This window comes from Gopherus flavomarginatus, chromosome 3, assembly GCF_025201925.1.
Source record: "Gopherus flavomarginatus isolate rGopFla2 chromosome 3, rGopFla2.mat.asm, whole genome shotgun sequence".
Lineage (NCBI taxonomy): Eukaryota > Metazoa > Chordata > Testudines > Testudinidae > Gopherus > Gopherus flavomarginatus.
This window is the reverse complement of record NC_066619.1, coordinates 20835773-20857968: the sequence shown is the minus strand read 5'-3', so window position 1 is coordinate 20857968 and position 22196 is coordinate 20835773.

The following is a 22196-nucleotide window of genomic DNA, read 5'->3' as shown; positions in this document are numbered from 1 at the left end:
ATTAGTTCCTTTGTAAAGTTAAATTTGTTGCATTTCTAATTACAATAAATCCCAATAAGAATTAAATCCTCTCCTACTTGGCATTCTTTTCTTTAACACAGTAGGGATTCTTCCATACTGGCTTGGCAGATTTACACATTTATACCAAGGTAACTTTCTCTGCATAGAAATTTTCTTTGAAAAATTTTGAGATTGTGCAGAAAACTATACTTTCTATGAGGCACTTCTTTAAAACTGTATTGCTACATACCCCTCTTTACTCATTCTTTGGTATTGCACATATTTAATGGCATTAATGCCTTGATTTCTTTTGTAATTCCTAAATATTTTGCTTAAATGGGATATGAGGTATCTGAGACACTGTATATAGAATTTAAAATCACTTTTAAATATAATCAAGGGCAATATGAATAACTGTTTCTGTTTATAATTTTGTACACTAACTACCTTTTGGGTTATTGTTAAAGTGCCTCATCTTAACTATTACTTACCTCATACTATTGATACCTGAGAGAATTTGATAACCTGGTGATTCTCATCTTTGTAAAAGGTCAGATTTGTATTATTTGCCTCTTCTGTGACTTCATTGGTTGCATGGTGCATACTTTCCATATCTATACAATGTAAATAGATCTAAAATGTTTAGCAGTAACTGTAACATGTTCAGTTGATGGAAAGAGTTATTAAAATCATGCATATCAAATACAAAGCCGAAATTCTGATAATTTCACTCTTTAGGAGAAAAGATGTCCTGAAGTAATCCTAAATGTTGAAACAAACATGAATATAAGGATATATAGTAGAAAACTCACCTATGTTGTTTATTGCTTTGAATAACTGCTTTCTTAATGCAGGAAAGCTACTTCCCTGCACTTGATCTATATTTGATTATTCTAAATGAATAAACTAGAATTATTTTTCCACCTAGTACATGTGGTTTTACACCACTTGGTATAATCCAAAAGCTGTGTCCATTAAATGGTGTTTAATATTGGTTCACATAAGCAACAGTCACTAACATTCACTGTTTTTAAACTAAATCAGTTTTCTGGGATGCATCCCAGTTAAATGTATCCTGATTTAGCATACACTGTTTCTATAAATTCATAGAAATGTAGGACTGGAAGGGACCTCAAGCTCTTTTACATCCAGCCCTCTACAGTGAGGGAGGACCAAGTGAAACTAGACCAACATGGTAGGGAGGACCAAGTGAAACTAGACCAACATGGTAGGTATTTGTCCTACCTGTTCTTAAAAACCTTCGATGATGGAGATTCCACAACCACCCTTGGAAACCTATTCTAGAACTTAGCTATCATTATAGTTATAATTTTTTCCCTAATATCTAACCTAAATCATCTTTGCTGCAGATTAAGCCCTTTACTTTGTGTCTTGCCTTCAGTGGACATGAAGAACCATTGACCTCTGTCCTCTTTATAGCAGCCTCTAACATATCTGAAGACTTTATCTGGTGTCCCCCTCAGTCGTCTTTTCTCAAGACTAAACGTGCCCAGTTTTTTAATCTTTCCTCATAGGGCAGGTTGCTCTCCTATGGACCCTCTCCATTTTATCCACATCTCTCCTAAAGTATGGTGCCCAGAATTGGACACAGTGCTGAGGGCCAAGTTGAATGGAACAAGTATGTCCTGTATCTTGCATACAATGCACCTGTTAATATACCCCAGAATATGTAGCCTTTTTTGCAACTGTATCACATTGTTGACCCATTTAATTTGTGATCCAGTATAATCCCATGTTCCTTTTCAATAGTACTGCCATCTAGTCAGTTACTCCTGCTTTTGTATTTGTGTATTTAAATTTTTTCTTAACTGTAGTACATTGCACTTTATTGAATTTCATCCTGTTGATTTCAAACCAATTCTCTTAATTTGTCAGTCATTTTGAATTCTAATACTGTCCTCCAAAGTGCTTACAACCCCTAACAATTGGGTATTATCTGCAAGTTTTATAAGTATACTCTCCACTCCCTTATCCAAGTCATTAACAAAAATATTGATTAGTACCAACCCCACAACTGACCCCCATGTGACCCCCTAGCTATGCCATCCCAGTTCAACAACAAACCATTGACAGTCATTCTCTGAGTAGTCTTTCAACCAGTTGTGTGCCCACTTTATAGTTTTTTTATGTAGACTGAATTTCCGCGGTTTGCTTATGAGAATGACACACAGGACTATCAAAAGCATTAGTAAAATCCAGATAAAGCACATCAGCTTTCCCTCTGCCCTGCACTCCACTAAGCCAGTAATGCTAACAAAGGAAGAAATTAGGGGGGTTCATCACAATTTTTTTCTTGACCAATCCATGCTGGCTATTCTTTATATTCCCTTCTAGGTGCTTAAAAATTGATTGTGTAATTTGTTCCAGTATCTTTCCAGGTATTAAAGTTAGGCTGACTGGTCTATAATTTCCCGCATTCCCTTTGTTCCCTTTTTTAAGGATAGGTACTATGTTTGCCCTTCTGTCCTCTGGGACTTCATCTGTCCTCCAGGACTAAGATAATTGCTAATGGTTCCAAGATTGCTTTATCTAGTTCCTTAAGTATTCTAGGATGAATTTCATCGGGTCCTGCTGACCTGAATATATCTACCTTATAGAATCATAGGACTGAAAGGAATCTCGAGAGGTCATCTAGTCCAGTCCTCTGCATTCGTTGCACAACTATGTATCATCTAGACCAATGTTTCTCAAACAATTTTACTGGTGACCCCTTTCACATAGCAATCCTCTGTGTGTGACCCCCTCCCCTTATAAATTAAAACACTTGTTTATATATTTAACACCATTATAAATGCTCAAGGCAAAGCGGGGTTTGGGGTGGAGGCTGACAGTTTGCAAGCCCCATGTAATAATCTCACAACCCCCTGCAGGGTCCTGACCCCCAGTTTGAGAACCCCTGATCTAGACCAATGGTTCTCAGACTGTGGGTCAGGAACCCAAAGTGGGTAGTGACCCCATTAAAATGGGGTTGCTAGGACTGGTTTAGGCTTACCTTATGTCTTATCTATCTCCTGTAGCTGGAAGGGACCTTTAAAAGGTCATCAAATCCAGTCCCCTGCCTTCACAGCAGGACCAAGTACTGTCCCTGACAGATTTTTGCCCCAGATCCCTAAACTCACAACCCTGGGTTTAGTAGGCGTATGCTCAAACCACTGAGCTATTCCTCTTCCTAATAGTGCCAGTTCTTCCTGTTGTTTGCAATATGTCTTGCATTTGTATAGAGGTCTGTTGCATCATATGCTGGGGTTATGTTCCACAGTCAGTGCGTAAAGTGAAAATCGCCTATAGTCAAAATTACATTGAGTGTAATGGCAGGCGGAATCACCCGCACTACAGGTTCAGTATTAAAATTGTTATTTTTCTCTCTCTTGTTTTTTGTTTTTGCCGACTGTGTAAAGAACATAAGAACGGCCACACTGGGTCAGACCAAAGGTCCATCTAGTCGAGTATCCTTTCTACCGACAGTGGCCAATGCCAGGTGCCCCAGAGGGAGTGAACTTAACAAGTAATGATCCAGTGATCTCTCTCGTGCCATCCATCTCCAGCCCCTGACAAACAGAGTGAAGGGACACCATTCCTTACCCTTCGTGGCTAATAGCCATTAATGAACTTAACCTCCATGAATTTATTCAGTTCTCTTTTAAACGCTGTTGTAGTCCTAGCCTTCACAACCTCCTCAGGTAAAGAGTTCCACAAGTTGACTGTGTAAAGCTGAAATCACACATTAAATGAGTGTAAGATGCGACAGACCTGTATAGACATCTAAGATGTTGAAAAGATCCTTCTACTGATTTGCCTCTTGGAGCTCCTTAGATCCTATTATAATTTGCCATGTCTCTCCCTAATCCCCATTATCTAGCTCTCAGTTAAGGGTGCCTTTTTTATGTTTACCTGAGGACTTTTGTCACCTGCCCCCTTTGAACCTAGTTTAAAGCCCAGCATTCCCGTGTCAAGGAAGTTGAACTCATCCTGCTGACACCATCTGTGTAGCCCTTGACTCATTTTTTGGGCTCTTCTCTACATCCTCTCCATTTTGCAACAGTGTCTTTAAAATGTGGACATCAGAACTGGATGCTGTGTTCCAGTATCAGTTTCATGTTCAACTGCTTGTCCACTGTGATCTCTAAATCCTTGATGCTGGCAAGTAATGACTGTAAAGTCTTCCTTTCTGTAAGTGTGGCCTGCATTCCTTGTTCCTAGCTGTGTAACTTTGCATTTGGCTGTATTAAAATACATTATGTTTGAATGGCCAAGCCAAGCTTCAGTTCACTCTGTAAGTCTGCCCAGTCATTTACCATTCTGCCAGTCTTAGTGTCATCTACACATATTATAAAAGATCTTATATTTATTTCCAGATCAATGATAAAGATATTGACTACCATCAGGCTTAGAACTTATCCTTCTGGAACCCCACTAGAAACACCCTCATTAGCTTCCCCACTGACAACTCCTTTGAATTCTATCAGTTAGCTGGTTCTTAATTCATTTAACGGGCACCTTACTGATGATACAATGCTATTCTTTTTCATCAGATTGTCATGTACCAAGTCAGAGGCCTTACAAAAGTCCAAGTCTATACATAGCTACCTTTGTCAACTGAACTTGTAATCTCATAGCAAATTCAGGTCTGTTTGACATGACTTGTTTCTATAAAACCATGTTGATAGCATTAATTATATTCCCTTCCTTTAATTTTTATTGATTGAATCTGTCAGTTTTTCCATTATTTTGCCTGGGAGTTATAGCAGGTTAGCAGGCCTATAGTTACCTGGGTCAGCCCACTTGTCCTTTTTGAATATTGGCACAACATTGCAAAGCTTCCAATCTTTTGGAATTTTCCAGGTCTTCCAACATTTATTAAAATTCAATGGTGGTGGTGGTAGAACAGTGGGGAGGAGTGGGTAGCAGTAAAGCGGCTTTTTTGTTGTTTTGATTTATTGACTGTCTGAGTTACCTGTTCCTGGTTATCTAATATTCCTGGCTGGCTGAGTTAGTGTTACCTGTTAGTGTTACCTGTTACCTGCTGGATAGTCATTATTGTAAGTTTAATTGTTAGGCTGCCTAGTGTTTTTCATGTTGGATATTAAAATGCTAACTTGCAATCAGAGTACCTTGCCTATTTTTTTAAAGTATTCTTATAACCAAATGTACTTATGATAGTTCATATTAAGAACCTTAAGCATGCAAAGAACTTCACATACGTTGTAGCATCTTGAAAATACGGCCACCTGAGTGGACATATATAGCTTCTAAGAAAATAAATGGCAAATTGAAAGTTAAGTATATCAATTCTCACATAAAAATACTAATGCTGGAGATCTTCAGTGCAGCTGAGAATGTAGATTTAACCAAATCTTGATTGTGGGGAAGAAACAAAACTCCCCCAAACTTATTCTTAGTGCTAAGATAATACATATAAGAGCTCAGATCCTTGGGTTCAATGAGGCTTTGCATAGCCATAAAAATCTGCCTTAGCTGTAGACTTCTTTGTTGGATCAGGCCAAAACATAGTTGTATTAGGTGGAAAAAACAGGGTGTTCCTGTTAACGCAACATAGTTTCAATGGAATAATGGCAAAACCAAAGTAATATTATGGAAGAGCAACAGTGGGCCAACATTGGGTCAGAATCCCACACCTCTATCCTTTCAACATAAAGTCAGGTCCAAATCAGAACTTCCAAGCTGTGAACATTGCAGTATACTTGACTATTAAAGAAGAATGGGGAGTGATAGAAAAAGCCAAACAAATGCCCACACACAACCTAGAAATGGATTTAACTCTTGGAAATAGTGTCAAATTTAAAGCAGGTTTTGGTGTTTAAAAAAAAATCAACCATCACATTTAGTTAAAAATGTGAAATATTTAAACTCCATATTGTTATTTTTATTGGTAATCAGTGTTGCCAACTCTGATTGTCATGAGTCTTGAAATACTTGGAGATTTTTTATTTTTTGGTAAAGGCCCTGGAACTATGTGAATATGCAAGAATCTCAGCTTTCATTTAAATTTTTTTTGCCTGGCTATTATGGTTGTGGAAAAAATCTTGAAAATGTGACTCAAATGTACCTTAAAGGCAAACTCCAGAGAGTAAATAACAGGAACTCAAAATGTAGGTGGTTTTGTTTTGTTTTGAAATCATGTTGGCTTAAAAACAATTGCATGATATTTGGGACCCTGATTTACCATTTATGCTTTGGTTCGGCAATACTCCTTATAGCACTGAATTTTATTTCATGCTGTATTGATTAACATAAACAATTATAAAATGCATCCAGATTATAAGATCTTCAAGGCAGGACCTGTTACTGTGGTCTACAGTGTTTAGCACAATAGGGCCCTGATTTTGGTTGGTCCCTATGCACTGCTGAAATAAATATAAAAGTATAAACTACTGTTTCCTACTTTCTCCACTAGATGTCAATAGCAGCACAGCTAAAATACATTCATTGCAATTCTACATGGGTACTTTGGATGGTTGTCAAAATTCTCTGTAGCCATTTGGAGATTTTCCCTTTACTTTTCTGCGTAGTAGTTTGAGCAAGTTTTCCATTTCTTCAAATTTAAAAAATCTCATTTATATACAATACAAGTAGTAATATCTGATTACAGTATCATTGGACAAGGGTGTTGTGGCCAAATTTTCAGGCGAATGAACATATGGAAACTAGTAGGTTATGATTATGTACAGTTTGATTGCTTCTGTAGAGTTAGGGGAGGGAATTTGGGAGAGAGAGACTGAAGAGATGAGGATTTAGGGCTTCCTGACAGAAGGGGGAATCTCACAAGGGGTAGTGTTCATCTGATGGAAGCTGGAAACCTAAACAAGTCCATGGATAGGATTAGAAAGAAAACTTTAATTGGATTCAACTAAACAGGAAGCCAGAATTTCTGAGGATGTTTGTTTGTTGACAAAGTGATTGAAGGGGATATGGATTTGGGTTTCTTCTGCATGGAAGTAATATATCTAAAGCTGAATGCAGAAAAGAAATGGCCAAAGAGATTTAGAGAGGGGGCTAATGACTGAGGAGTTGGGGTGTTTATTAGAAAGAAATCATAAAGAAGATGTTTGTCATTGGCACTCAAGATTCATTGGCCAGGCAGTAATGAAGCCAAACAAGAGGCGATAGACTTCAGTAACCTGTGCCAGTCAATGGAGAAGCACGTTCCAGTTGCTAACTGAAACAATATTAAGGAAAGAACGAAGAAGTGAACAATGGAACTAGGGGAGAATGAGAATACACCCAGACCAAATGGAGAAGAGCCATTTCAGGTTAGATTTAACTAGCTGATGAGAGAGTTTTGTGGGGAGAGCTACATAAAAAAATATACCAGGTTTTATTGAGAAAGGAGAGAATGGAAATGAGAAGACAGCTGGTGAGAAAAGTCAAAGCAGGGATTTCAAAACACAAATCACAAGATCGTGGATGATGCCCAGTGGACAATGCATGGCTTATTATTTCTAATATATGTAAAGGAAATGTTGGTATAATTAATTACAAACCTTATGTAAATCTTACCACTTACAAATGAGCAGTAGTCATATCTGATATGATCAGTGCTTAATTTGTAATGAAAGAGGTTCCAGGGGTTCAAGCAATTAGGTGCCTGGGCTCAAGCAATTTTTTTTTTACTTTCATAAGTGATGAGGAAAGCCCAGAGGTGCCGGGGCTATGAACTGCCAAGACTAGAGGTTCCGGGGCTCAGCCTTGGCAAGCCCTGGCACAAATTAAACACTGGATATGATGCAGTGTATTCACTGAAAGTGAGTTAAGAAATGCAGACCCAACTTTTCAAATGGGAGAGGTTCAGGTCCACGTGTAAACAATGCATGCCAAAAAATGCCTCTGTAGACAGTATATACAAGTTGAGTGACTAGGCGAGAGGCTAGTTTGGCACTCAATTAGCCAATTGTATGACATATTTTGCATATGGACCTCAGGCCTCCATTTAAAAAGAAATGCCCCTGTCATCAAAGCAATTCACTGTAACATAGGTTACATGGAGCCTAAAGAAAGCTACAAGTAATTGTGCTCATTTTAAACATTAATCTTAGGGCCCTGTGGTGTGGAATTTGCCACAGAACTCATCCTTTGTTTTGAAATGAATTCTAGAATCCAAGCTTTCATTACAATCTTTCTAGTCACCTTATAGCTTTATAAGAAACCTTTAAAATATGAACCGAATAGATGCAGTGATATCCGCTTGAGTCTGTGGGACAGCCTGAAACAATCCTCTGAGAGGAGTAAACTGCCTCAGTCATCTCAATGTGGTGTTGACTGTGAGAACTAACGATCACAATTTACATACCAACATTATTAATCTTTTCATGGCTGATCAGTTTAGAAGGAACATCCAGCTAATGTGTTTATACCACAATCCCAAACTCCCTCCCATGCCCCACCAGGTGCCAGGAGCCCTAACATCTACTACTCACTTGCCAAAACTTTCAGCTTCTATGAAAATCCATAATATAGTTATACATTTCCAATACAAACTTCTGCAACACACTGAAAATTAGAGGGACAATGTAAAACAAATTGAATTAAATGTTAAAGTAGTCAAGTAATATTTAATTCAGCCTCAGATTTTAAATGTATCAGAAGCTGCCACAAATTCTCACTTCTGCAGCACCTTGCCATAGAATTTAGGTCAAGCTTGCTACAGCATGCACAAGGTCTTTCCTATTCCGAATGTTTAAATCCATCTGCTTTTGTAGAAAACATATCAAGATCTCAGTGAACATTACCCTTATATTATCCATATGGTACAACTTCTTGCTGATTTTTAGATGAAGACAACCTTGTTAAATAGAGTTTGGCCTGCTGGATCTCAGTGTAGGAACTAACTAACTTAAAAGATTAGTTCCACAATATACCTGAACAGCGAGTGTATATGTTCATGTATACATCTATATATCAATTTCTTTGTATAAATATATACATATACTGTTTTAAGCTCAATAGCAATTTTATAACGTCCTCTCTTAAAGCAGTCACAGAATTTAAAGATTTAACTTGTAAAACTGAGACAAAACAATAGACAATTATAGAAGATGCATGTTATAGGAATTTTAACAGGCAGAACATAGTCCTACATTGGATAATAATGGTATTGAGGAATCTGCAGCTGCTTGTATTGGATGTGAGTAGAACCAGTCCTTGGAGAGTGGGAAATGGCAGGAAATGCCTCTAACTATTGTAATCTACAAGATTATCCCATTAATCATATTTGTCTCCTGGAGTACCTTAGTACTAACTGTAAGTGTTGTTTTTCCCTTGGCGCATCACATGCAAAAAAGCCTCTAACTGAAAACAATACGGAGACAAAATCAAAATGCTTGTACGTGTACATAGAGTTCTAGCTGCTATCACAAGTGAAATGAATGGTATACATGTGGAAAGGATTGTCAACACCTTTTTACACCTGTAAAATGTTGTCTTTCATTTTGAATCTTTCAAATTTTTTCATCATAGGATGGGTGCTAACACTTGTTTTCCAATTGGAAGGATTTTATGTGCTAATACAGAAAACACAGGAAAGAAGACAGGAGTAATAAAAATGAAAATATATCCTGTAAAACTATATTATAAACTAGTTTGCTTAAACTAGCTGTGACTCATTAATAAAATAAAGCTATGGGATAGCTTATGCCTGAATGGTGTTTCACTGAAGCTAATGGCACTCTGTGTGAGTGATAGACTCACCCATTTTATAAAACCTTCAGACCGTGAACAGGAAATGAACCAACAGTTGATACCAAACATACCACATCTTTACAACAGCCCACTATCATCCACAGAGAAATCATAACTAGTTGCAATTTATAAAAATAATTATTTTAAAGGGCTAAACTGGATCTATCAGATTTTTAAATTGCAAATAAAATTCATCCTTTAATTGATTAACATTTTTTGGAAGGAATATATTAATGAACAACTATCACAGTCATAAACAAGGATTATAATTCTGTATCATTTGTAATCTTGCATGGTCTCATCATAAAAGTAGGCTAATCACGACAGTGTTGACAGAGTTTTGTTTTGAGTTTGAAGAGAAGTGGGGGAGTGTCTGTTTTATCTGTAAAACCAAAGTGAAATTCTGAGGGGGAAATCCACATGGTTTGAAACCAAAGTAATTTGCTGCAAACTTTCTGAAGAGTGAAAATGACAAGTTTCATTAGCTCTATCTCTTTCCTATCATGAGACAGTCTTTTAGAGAGCATATTATTAACCTCTGGCACCTTAATATTATTTTAATCCATGGTTCATAGACTAAAATTGCTGCTGAAATATTTGATTAAAGTATTTGATTGGTAAAAAACACTATGGTTAAAGTTGCAGAATGGTTCTACTTTTAACTTTTTTTTTCACAAGCTCACAACTTTGTGAAAAATGCTAATTTATTATTAAATTTTCCATGCTTAGTCTCTGCTCAGAGAGGAAGCCCTTTTCTTTTTTTTGTTCTCTGTGATGTTTTATGATGTTCTTCAGCTGTTTTTGCATTGTGCATGAAAGGAAAATATTGCCTTTGTTTTTTTCCAGCAAGATCGCTGATCAAAACAGTGATTGCAATCACTTTTAAAAATTGATCGCTATTCAATGGAATTACCCTATAGATGACACACGGCAGTGGCTGTGGCCATGGATCTTTCTCAGCAGATAGAATTTGGCCTAATGTATCCATAACTGGAGATGGCATAAAGTCCTGTCTCTTCCCATTGTCTCTCCAGTCACATAATTCTCCATCACATTGTTTAATCTTATCCTGTTTTTTAAGGTTCTACTAAAGCCTTTATCTAAAAAATAACCTATTCTGTGTAAAGATAGGTATAAGCCACACAGCTGAGATTCAGTTATGAATTCAGATCCAAATTTTCCCAAAATTCAAGGTGTTCAAATTTGACATACTGATTCAGGCACATTTTATAAAGAGGGATGAATGTGAAGTTAAGATCTTGATCTGGATCTGAACTTTGCTGACATTTGTAGAGTTCTTTGGATTTAGGGTTCTGGTTCAGTCCCATCTCTATGTCTTTGGACAGAAGAATTTGATCTCCATGACTGCCAAGTTAGCAGCGTGCTTCAGCAGCAAATTTATTTAAAAATAGAAAGAGTGAACACCACTGTATAAAGAAAAATGCATCACAATTTTAATATAGTTTATCAAAAACATTATTTTCTCTTTGGCACCTTACATTTTGAAGTTTAAATGAATCATAAAACCAAATAAGGCTTGTAATAGAACAATACTATAAATATCTTCAATGATTTCAGAAGATAACAGCATCCTTTACAGTTTTGTGTGACTCAAACTTATATTTATATATATTTTAGAAAACATATAAAACATAACATAATTCATGCTCACTCAGAGAGTAGCTGTGCATATGCTGCATGTCCTTTTGGGCTTGTAACCAATTGGAGTGGTAGATAGTTATAATTTCATGGAAGTGAAATAGTCCTAGCATCCCGCATAATGCCTTTCCTGGTAAGGGCTCAATTTAATCTGGAGGTGGCAATTGCTATAATATCTAGGTATTAAATCCAGTATTAAGATGATCATAAACATTATTTGACATAGGCTATGCTCTTGCTGTGCTAGGTTCAAGCAACTGTACTTATTTTGTCTTTTGTGTACTTCTTTTTCTCTTTTTTTTCCTTTTTCCATTTCCCATCACGCTAAATCTTTTATCGCTGCTGGGTGTTAAGAGCTCCATGGAAAGTAGAGCAGAGAGGAAGCCCTTTGCAGGGCACAGAAACAACTTTTATTAGTTCTACAGCATCCAGGAATATTACATATTTCCGTGCACCTTCTACTGGCATTTTATCTATTAACTAATTATTTACATTTATACAGACATAGAGCTCTCCTGTAATATTAGGCTTCTGTAGAAAAAATGTGTTTCACCTGATTCTGAAAACTCTCCATCCTGAGACTTTTAAAAATCTCTGCTGGAAGGGCTTTCTCCTGTCTGGGATCTAGCACTGAGAATGCCTTGGCTATGACTTCCAAAAGTTTCATCTCTAGGTACTGATAGCTTCATTATCTTTGAGTCTGATGAGTGCCTCTGAGGATGCCTCCTATACCTCCTATGGAGGGCACATTCAGGGTCTTGGCTCACTCCTCTATTACCCTATTTCCACTAGCTTCATTTCCACCTTCCCTGGGCTGAGCTTTAGCGTCTCTTCCAGGTGCTTGTTTATCATAGACACTCTGACATCTATTGGTGCTGGCTGCACCAGCCGAGAAGGTGGTGTGTGCTCAGCTGTTGGCTTCATATTGGTTGCACTGGCACCTATAGCATTACTTGACCTCTCCTACGAGTGTCATATCTTGAACAGGAGATGGAACAGGATGGAGCATTGGAAGACTCCGCAGATGAAGGCTGCTGAGGATAAAACAATTACATACCCACCACCATTCTCTGGATAATGTTCAAAAGGAAACGTGCAGCCAATTTGGTGTGACACTATCCACTTCTGCTATGTCTTGTATGGGGATAAGCAATAAACCATCATCTGCTGTGCAGAAAGCCACAGGACAAACCATATAAGCAGTGAGGTTTGTCTGTCTTTAGCCATCCACATTAGGATCAGCAAATGTTGGCACCAAATGTAGAAGTGTTCTGCTTCTCTCTAAAATATGACTGAGTTAACATGTAGCATCAACAGCCAAATTAATACTGCAGGATAACCAGGGCAAAAATTATACAGAGTGTCAGATTGGGCCCTATAGATCAAGTACTAATTCTTCACCAAGTAAATCTATTGATTTTAATGGGATTATTCACACATGTAAGGGCTGCAGGATCGGGCAATTTGCACATCTGCCAGAGAAGAATTGGAGGCAGCCTCAGTGTGAGGCACATAAAGGTTAGCCATAGGTTTAATCTTTATAAAGATTCGATTTGGGCTGAGTTGCACCAAGTTGGTAATCCAGTACTTTTCAGAGACCACAATCTTGTTCTCCCGAATCTGAGTTTTTATTTTAAAAGTGAGGGGGAGAGAGAAAAGTAAATCTCTAGTCATTGTAGTTGCAGGGAAAACCTTACAAATGTTAAACAAATGTAACTGATGCCATGATATCTGCCTGCATCTTCAAAGAGCCTAAAACAGTAGCTCTGAGAGATGTGAACTGCCCTGTTAATCTAAACAGGGTGTTAACTCAGGTGCCCACAGTGATAATGTAAATGTCAGTGTAGTTACCTATTTCACTGATGATCAAAGCACATAAGAAAGGGGAGGAGGGTGGAATCACAGATTTTCTTAGGCTTAACTACCGAGTTAGGTCTACATAAATCAGTTTATGTTGACTTAATTATGTCAATGTACACACTACATCCTTACTCCCATCCATGTAAGTGCCCTACTACACCAACATCATAACTCCACCTCCAGGAGATGTGGAGTAGAGGGCTTATGTCAGTGTTATTGCACTTTTTACATCTGTGCTGAAAGATGACACCTGCATTATAACAGTGCCCCCTTCCCAGCACTAATGGAGTGCCATCACCAGCATGGGTCCAGCAAAGTGGGGGGAGTAGCTCCTTGTACACTCTTTCCTCTACTACTGAATCTGCACAGGGCAAACCAGCCTTTCCCCCTGAATCTGGGGACAGCATTCTCTGGCTGTTACTAAGGGCTGATCTACACTAGGGGAGGGGATCAATCTAAGATACGCAACTTCAGCTACGTGAATAACGTAGCTGAAGTCGAAGTATCTCAGATCGATTTACCTACCATCCTCACGGTGCGGGATCAATGTTCGTGGCTTCCCCTATCGACTCCGCTACCACCATTCGCGTTGGTGGAGTTCCAGAGTTGACAGGAGCACATTAGGGGATGGATATATCGATCCCCGAGAAATCGATTGCTACCTGCCGATACAGCGGGTAGTGAAGACGTAGCCTAAGCATTGACAGCTTCAAGAACAAGCCTGATTCAGCAACCTTTTACTCAGACAAAATGCCAGTGAGTTCAATGGGAATCTGGCATGTGTAAGGATTGCAGGGTCAGGCCACACAACACATACCATTAATAATAAATAAATCACATAAACATTCCTTAACTTAGGAATGCTTATAGAACCAATGGAAGCATGAGTCCTTAGCCATCTTGTGGCATCATAGGCTCAATTTTAATTTGGATGTCTTGACTGAGTGACCAAATTCTGCTCAAACAGGCATTGAAATGCTCAAATAACAGGTTTATCCACCTAAATGTGATTTCATTGGAGAGATGTAGTACCCAGTTCAGGGACCCATGTTTGAAAACTGGGCTCCCTAACTCATCTTTCCCTTTGTTACCTACCCTGACAATGCCTTGAAATCACATAAAGAGTGGGAGGGCTCAAACTGATTTCAAATGGTGCTCACACAAATGGCTATTCTTGACATTAACTTCATTAATTAACAAATCTTGAGGGAAATTAGTGCACGTAGATGCTATCATTTATCACAATTATTTACAAAGCCCTAATCTTGCACTTAATAGAATTCTTCTCATCCACTTGCATATCAAGTGCTGCACAATATGTTAGCACATGGAAGTGTAAGGTAGGGACTAAGAGAAACAGTCAAATGAAAGAGAGGCTCATTCAGTTACATCACATGAAAGCACAGGACTAAATATTTACAAATTTTATAAGTGCGTGTATACAAATGCAAGAATTCTAAATACTAAGATGGGTGAATTTGAGTGCCTCGTATTAAATGAGGATATTGATATAATAGGCATCATAGAAACTTGGTGGAATAATGACAATCAACAGGACTCGATCATACCAGAGTACAAAATACATAGGAATGACAAAGTAGGTTGCGCTGGAAGGGGAGTAGCACTATATGTGAAAAGAAAGCATAGAGTAAAATACAGTAAAAATCTTAAATGAATCAAACCGTACCACAGAATGTCTATGGACAGAAATTCCATGCATGAATAATAAGAGTGTAGCAGTAGGAATACTCCTGACCACCTGACAAAGATGGTGATGGTGATCGTGAAATGTTCAGGGAGATTAGAGAAGCTGTCAGGTTTGTGAAGTGCTTCTCTTTGTTTAAAGGGGGGAAGCGTGGTCTGAAGAAATTCCACACAGAGGGAAGAGGCACTCTAAATGTACAATATACAGTAGTTTGATGCTAAATTTTCTTAAAAGGGAGACAAGGCGTGTGAGTGGGAACTTTGCTCTGACCTTTGAAGGAAAGACAGAGAGAGGTCTACATAGTATTAGTCTCTAAAGTGTCTTTCTCTTTAGGGGTTATAAGATTTACCTAGCCTGAAATGCTGTCCCTAATACGAACATGATTGTTGTATGTGCTTAACAGTCTTGCCATTTCTACATCTCCCCAGTATGCTCTTCCCTCTGTTCACTTCTGGTCTCATCTCAGACTGGTTTGGAAGAAAACAAGTGGAGAGATCCCATGACCTCTGGACAAACATGAGGTTGTCAGTTAATGTTCTCAGGCTGTGAGCTAGAAGCCTGTTTCCAATATCCAGAATTTTGATGTGAGACAACTAAAATATAGTGAAACAAAAATAAACGACAGGAGCATTAATCTCAGTAACCAGATTTGCAGCTCCTTTGCTTCCAGTTCTCTTTCAAGGTTGCAGAGTGTCTTTTCCAGTGTTTAATTTGTGCCAGGGCTGAGCCCTGGCACCTCTAGGATCGGCAACTCAGTCCCAGCACTTCTTGGTTTTGCTACATCAGTTATGAATGTAAAAAAATTGCTTGAGCCCTAGCACCTAATTGTGTGAGCCCCAGCATTTCTTTCATTACAAATTAAGCACTGGTCTTTTCTCCTTGAGAGTAGACTCGGTGACCTTTCCTCAACAGCAGATTTCTTAAGAACCACATTTATTAAAACCAGAGAGAGAATGGAATAAAACCAAAAGGTATGCTCAGCGTGCCTAGATTTACACTTTGCATTGGCTGCACTTGGTAAGGTAGTCTCAGCTTCCTTTACAGAAAGGAGACAAAATGTTTACTTGTTCCAAAAAAGCAGTCTGTGGCCCTGATGCCAGCATCAGGCTATGTCTACACTAGAGACCTTACAGCGACACAGCTGTACCGCTACAGCTGCACCACTGTAAAATCTCCCATGTAGCTGCTCTATGGCAGCGGGAGAGAACTCTCCGCTGACATAATTAAACCACCCCTATTGAGTGGCAGTAGCTATGTTGGTGGGAGAGCGTCTCTCTCCAACATAGCTCTGTCCACACTGGCACTTTTGTCATTGAAATTTACGTCGCTTAAGAAGGTGGGTTTTTTCACACCCCTGACTGATAAAAGTTTTGCGAACAAAAGTGCTAGTGTAGACAAAGCCTCAGACCTTGTCTACACTACGTGTTTAAACCGATTTTAGAAGAGTTAAACCAATTTAATGCTGTACCCGTCCACACGAGGCCCTTTATATCGATATAAAGGGCTCTTTATATCGATATAAAGGGCTCTTTAAATCGGTTTCTGTACTCCTCCCCAAAGAGAGGAGTAGCGCTAAAATCGGTATTACCATATCGGATTAAGGTTAGTGTGGCCACAAATGGATGGTATTGGCCTCCGGGTGGTATCCCACAGTGCACCATTGTGACCGCTCTGGACAGCAATCTCAACTCGGATTCACTGGCCAGGTATACAGGAAAAGCCCCGCGAACGCTTGAATTTCATTTCCTATTTGGCCAGCGTGGAGTTCTGATCAGCACAGGTGACGATGCAGAGCTCATCAGCACAGGTAACAATGCAGTCTCCTGAGAATCGAAAAAGAGCTCCAGCATGGACTGCACGAGAGGTACTGGATCTGATCGCTATATGGGGAGAGGATTCTGTGCTAACAGAACTACCTTCCACAAGATGAAATGAAAAAATATTTGAAAAAATTTCCAAGGCTATAATGGAGAAAGACCACACCAAGGACTCAGTGCAGTGCAGAGTGAAAGTTAAGGAGCTCAGACAAGCCTACCAGAAAACCAAAGAAGCAAACAGAAGGGCCAGGGCAGGGCTGAAAACATTCCTCTTCTACGCTGAGCTGCATGCAATTCTGCCACCACTACCCCACCCCCTGGATTCCAAGGTGGGGTGGTAATCTCAGCCATGCCTGAGGATTCTGTGGACGGGGAAGATGAGGAGGAGGAAGAGGAGGATGAGCTTGCAGAGAGCACACAGCACTCCGTTAGCCCCAACAGCCAGGAGCTTTTTCTCACCCAGACGGAATTACCCTCCCAGCCCTCCCAAGCCACTAGCCCAGATAGTGAAGCCATGGAAGCGACCTCTGGTGAGTGCACCTTGGTAAATATAAAACATGGTTTAAAAGCAAGCGTTTTTTAATGATTGATTTGCCATGAGGACTTGGGATGCATTCGCAGCCAGTACAGTTATTGGAAAAGTTTGTTAACATGTCTGGGGATGGAGCAGAAATCCTCCAGAGACATCTCCATGAAGCGCTCCTGGAGGTACTCCAAAAGCCTTTGCAGAAGGTTTCTGGGCAAGGTAGCCTTATTCTGTCCACCATGGTAGGACACTTGACCACGCCATGCTTGTAGCAAGTAATCGGGTATCATTGCATGACAAAACATAGCTGCGTATGGTCCCGGTGATTGCTGGCATTCAAGAAACATCCGTTCTTTATCTCACTGTGTTATCCTCAGGAGAGTGATATCGTTCATGGTAACCTGGTTGAAATTCAGGAATTTAAGTAAGGGGACAGAGATGGCCATTCCTACTGGGCTGTTTGCCTGTTGCTTAAAAGAAATCCTTCCTTGCCCGTAGCCAAGTGGGGGAAGGGGAATAGCGCTGAGCTTTTTTGCGTTTGGCTATCAGGGATCTTCCCTGCTACCAGCCATGCGGTGGGGGGGAAGGGGGGTGATTAGCAGTGATCTTCCATAATACCAGCCATGCGGTGGAGGGAGGGGTAAAGCGATCATCCCAGAGAATTGGAGGGGGTGGTGGCTTCTGCTGCTGCATGTTAACAGGAAAGAAGCATATCTGAACAGGATTTGCTTGGTATTTGGGAAAGGAGGGCACTGTGTATATGAAGGCTGCAGAAGCCGAAAGACAATGGCTTACCATGGCCGCATGCAAGCTGAATTCTGATGCCCGGACCTGCGTCTGTGAGATCTGTAACCCCAGAGCCGCAGGCACTCAATATTAAGATGCAAAACGCGACCTTGTAGTGAAATCACATGTGCTATGTAAGGTGAATAGTGTTGTTCACTGTGAAAGAGTATAACCATTGTTCTGTAAAATGTATCTTTTTAATACTTCTCTCCCTTTTTTCCCTCCCTCATGCAGCTGCACATTTTTCAAGTCTCCCTACTCCATCCCGAAGGCTATCTCAGATAAGGCAGAGGAAAAAGAAGACGCGAGACAAAATGTTCTTGGAAATCATGGAAGTAACCCGCAATGAAAGAGCTCATCTGAATGAGTGGAAGGACGTGGTATCAAATTATAGGAAAGATGCCAGTTAATGTGAGGACAGGAGGGACCAACGTGAGGATAGGAGACACGCTCGAGATGAGAGGTGGCAGCAGGAAGATCAGAGGTTTAGGCAGGAAGATCAGCGGTGGCGGGATGCAACGCTGGGGCTGCTGCATGATCAAACTGATATCCTCCAATGTCTGATGGAGCTTCAGGAAGAGCAGCGGGGTCACAGAGTGCCGCTGCAGCCCCTGTGTAACCACCCTCACCACTCACCATGTTCCATATCTTCCTCACCCAGACGTGTAAGAACGTGTGGGGGAAAGCTTCATGCACCTGCCCACTCTACCCCCGTGGACAGGCCAACCAAAAGGCTGTCATTACATTGAAATGTTTTTAGTAGTCTTTTCCTTCCCTCCTATCCTCCTCCCAAACCACACCCGGGATACCTTGTCATTTCTCTCCCTCTTTTTATAATGACTTTTTAATAAAGAATACATGATTTTTAAACGATAGTGACTTTATTTCCTTAAGCAAGCTGTAATCGAAGGGGGAGGATGGGTTGCTTACAGGGAATGAGTCAATCAAGGGGGGGTTCATCAAGGGGAAACAAAGACAACAGTTACACGGTACCCTGGCCCGTGATGAAACTCATTTTCAAAGCTTCTCTGATGCACACCGCTTCCTGGTGTGCTCTTTTAATCGCCCTGGTGTCTGGCTGCGCGTAATCAGTGGCCAGGTGATTTGCCTCAGCCTCCCACCCCGCCATAAAGGTCTCCCCCTTACTCTCACACAGATTGTGGAGCACACAGCAAGCAGCAATAACAAAAGGGACATTGGTTTGGCTGAGGTCTGAGAGAGTCAGTAATGTGTGCCAGCGCGCCTTTAAACGGACAAATGCACATTCTACCACCATTCTGCACTTGCTCAGCCTGTAGTTGAACAGCTCCTGACTACTGTCCAGGCTGCCTGTGTATGGCTTCATGAGCCATGGCATCAAGGGGTAGGCTGGGTCCCCCAGGATAACTATAGGCATTTCAACATCCCCAACTGTTATTTTCTGGTCTGGGAAGTAAATCCCTTACTGCAGCCTTTTAAACAGACTAGTGTTCCTGAAGACACGAGTGTCATGAACCCTTCCCAGCCATCCCACGTTGATGTTGGTGAAACGTCCCTTCTGATCCACCAGTGCTTGCAGCACCATGGAAAAGTACCCCTTGCGGTTTACATACTGGGTGCCCTGGTGCTCCGGTGCCAAGATAGGGATATGGGTTCCATCTATCGCCCCACCGCAGTTAGGGAATCCCATTGCAGCAAAGCCATCCACTATGACCTGCACGTTTCCCAGAGTCACAACCTTTCGTAGCAGCAGCTTAATGATTGCTTTGGCTACTTGCATCACAGCAGCCCCCATAGTAGATTTGCCCACTCCAAATTGATTCCCAACTGACTGGTAGCTGTCTGGCATTGCAAGCTTCCAGAGGGCTATGGCCACTCGCTTCTCAACTGTGAGGGCTGCTCTCATCTTGGTATTCTGGCGCTTCAGGGCAGGGGAAAGCAAGTCACAAAGTTCCATGAAAGTGCCCTTATGCATGGGAAAGTTTCACAGCCACTGCGAATCGTCCCACACCTGCAAAGCTATGCGGTCCCACCAGTCTGTGCTTGTTTCCCGGGCCCAAAATCGGTGTTCAATGGCTAGAACCTGCCCCATTATCAGCAGGATCTCCAAAGCGCAGGGGCCCGTGGTTTGAGAGAATTCTGTGTCCATGTCCTCATCACTCTCTTCGCTGCTCTGCTGTAGCCGCCTCCTCTTCCTTGCCTGGCTTTGCAGGTCCCGGTTCAGCATAGACTGCACGAGAATGCGCGAGGTGTTTACAATGTCCACACTTGAGGTATTGATCTGAGCAGGGTCCATGCTTGCCGTGCTATGGCATCTGCACAGTTCACCCAGGAAAAAAGGCTCAAAACGGTTGTCTGCTGCTTTCAGGGAGGGAGGGGTAAGGCTGTACCCAGAACCACCCGCGACAATGATTTTTGCCCCATCAGGCACTGGGATCTCAACCCAGAATTCCAAGGGGCGGGGGAGACTGCAGGAACTATGGGATAGCTACGGGATAGCTACCCACAGTGCAACACTCCAGAAATCGATGCTAGCCTCGGACCATGGACGCACACCACCAAATTCATGTGCCTAGTGTGGCCACTTGTACTCGATTTTATACAATCTGTTTTACAAAACCGGTTTATGTAAAATCAGAATAATCCCGTAGTGTAGATGTACCCTCAGTTCTTCTAATCCCACACTGTCCAGACAGCTGCAATCCACAGAGTCTTGGGCTGAAACCCAGAGTAAAGGGTGGGCCTGGGTTCCCCCCAAACCTCCCAACCCCTGATCAGACACAGGAGGAGTTGACCCAGACTATGGGTTCCACTACAAGGGAAGATCTCTGAGGCGAGCAAATCCGCCAACAAGCGCAGGACCCACCAAGGTACAGGAGGAGCTTTGTCACAAAGGTTAAGAGATAGCTGATTGAGGATACAGCAGTTTTTAATAGCTGTCTTTCAAAGACCAGATGACCCATCTTAGAGACTGCATTTCCCAGACTAGTCTGCCCATGGAGAAAAGTAGCTTCTGATGGGCCATACACATATTTCATTGAGGAAGATAGTTTCATTGGCCTGGGTGAAGCTGCAACTCACCTGTCCCACACCTGTCTTGGTTATTAAATATTACTTTATTAACAGCCATATTCAGTCAGTTACAACTATATATGCTATATACAAAAATCACAACATTCTTAACCCTTCCTGCTAATCCTTTTATCTCAAATCACAAATTAAGACCCTCATCTCCATAACTGTTAGAACTTGAGACAATTGAAGTCATCTTTGACCTGTGGGTTAAAGCCTATTGAAATCAATGAGAGTCTTTCCATTGTCTTCAATGGACTTTTGATGAGGCTGCATCTTAGTGGTCCTCTTGATATAAAGAACAGCTGTACTAGCAAGCCTTGTGTTAATTTAATATGACATTATTTTATTCTATAAGTCCTAGGAGCTATAGCTTGAACAATAGACAAGTGTTTGGTACATAATTGAGTCCTCCACATGATGTTATAAACATGTCAGGCTGCAACAATCCTTTATTACTTGGGAATGAAACAAAGATGTGATTTCAAATGTCCTACTTTTGATGGAAAATCACTACTCCCAGTATCAATCAGATACAATAAATTGTATTATGATATATTTTAGTATGGTTCTACTTCCAGTATATGAGCTAGGTGCTGGAACAAACTCAATTTGTTTAAGAAACCCCCTGAACATATTAGCCAAGATTTTCAAACAAAGAGCCTAAAATTAGGCTCCTCAATCCATATTCAGTAAGTGGTTTCATCTTTCAGAAATACTGAGCACCCAACAGCTCCCATTAATGCTTCACAGGAACTTTTTGATTCTGACAAACTGTTCAACTGAAAAGTTTTGAAACAATTTGAAATTGAAATAGAGTATTTCATTTTGACTTTCTCATTTTCTTTCATGCTGACTCATTTCATTTTGCGTTCACTTTCTTGTTTCATTTAAACTATTATATTAATGATAGAAAATAAACGTTTTGATAAGATCATTTGGATGCTTCCAAACTGAAATAATTAGGAATTTCCATCCTGCAAAATATTTCAGGATTTTTACTTTTCTTCCTGATCCAGGACAAAAGCAAGTTTTGAAATGTCAGAATCTCCAGTGAGACAGAAATTCTGTTTTC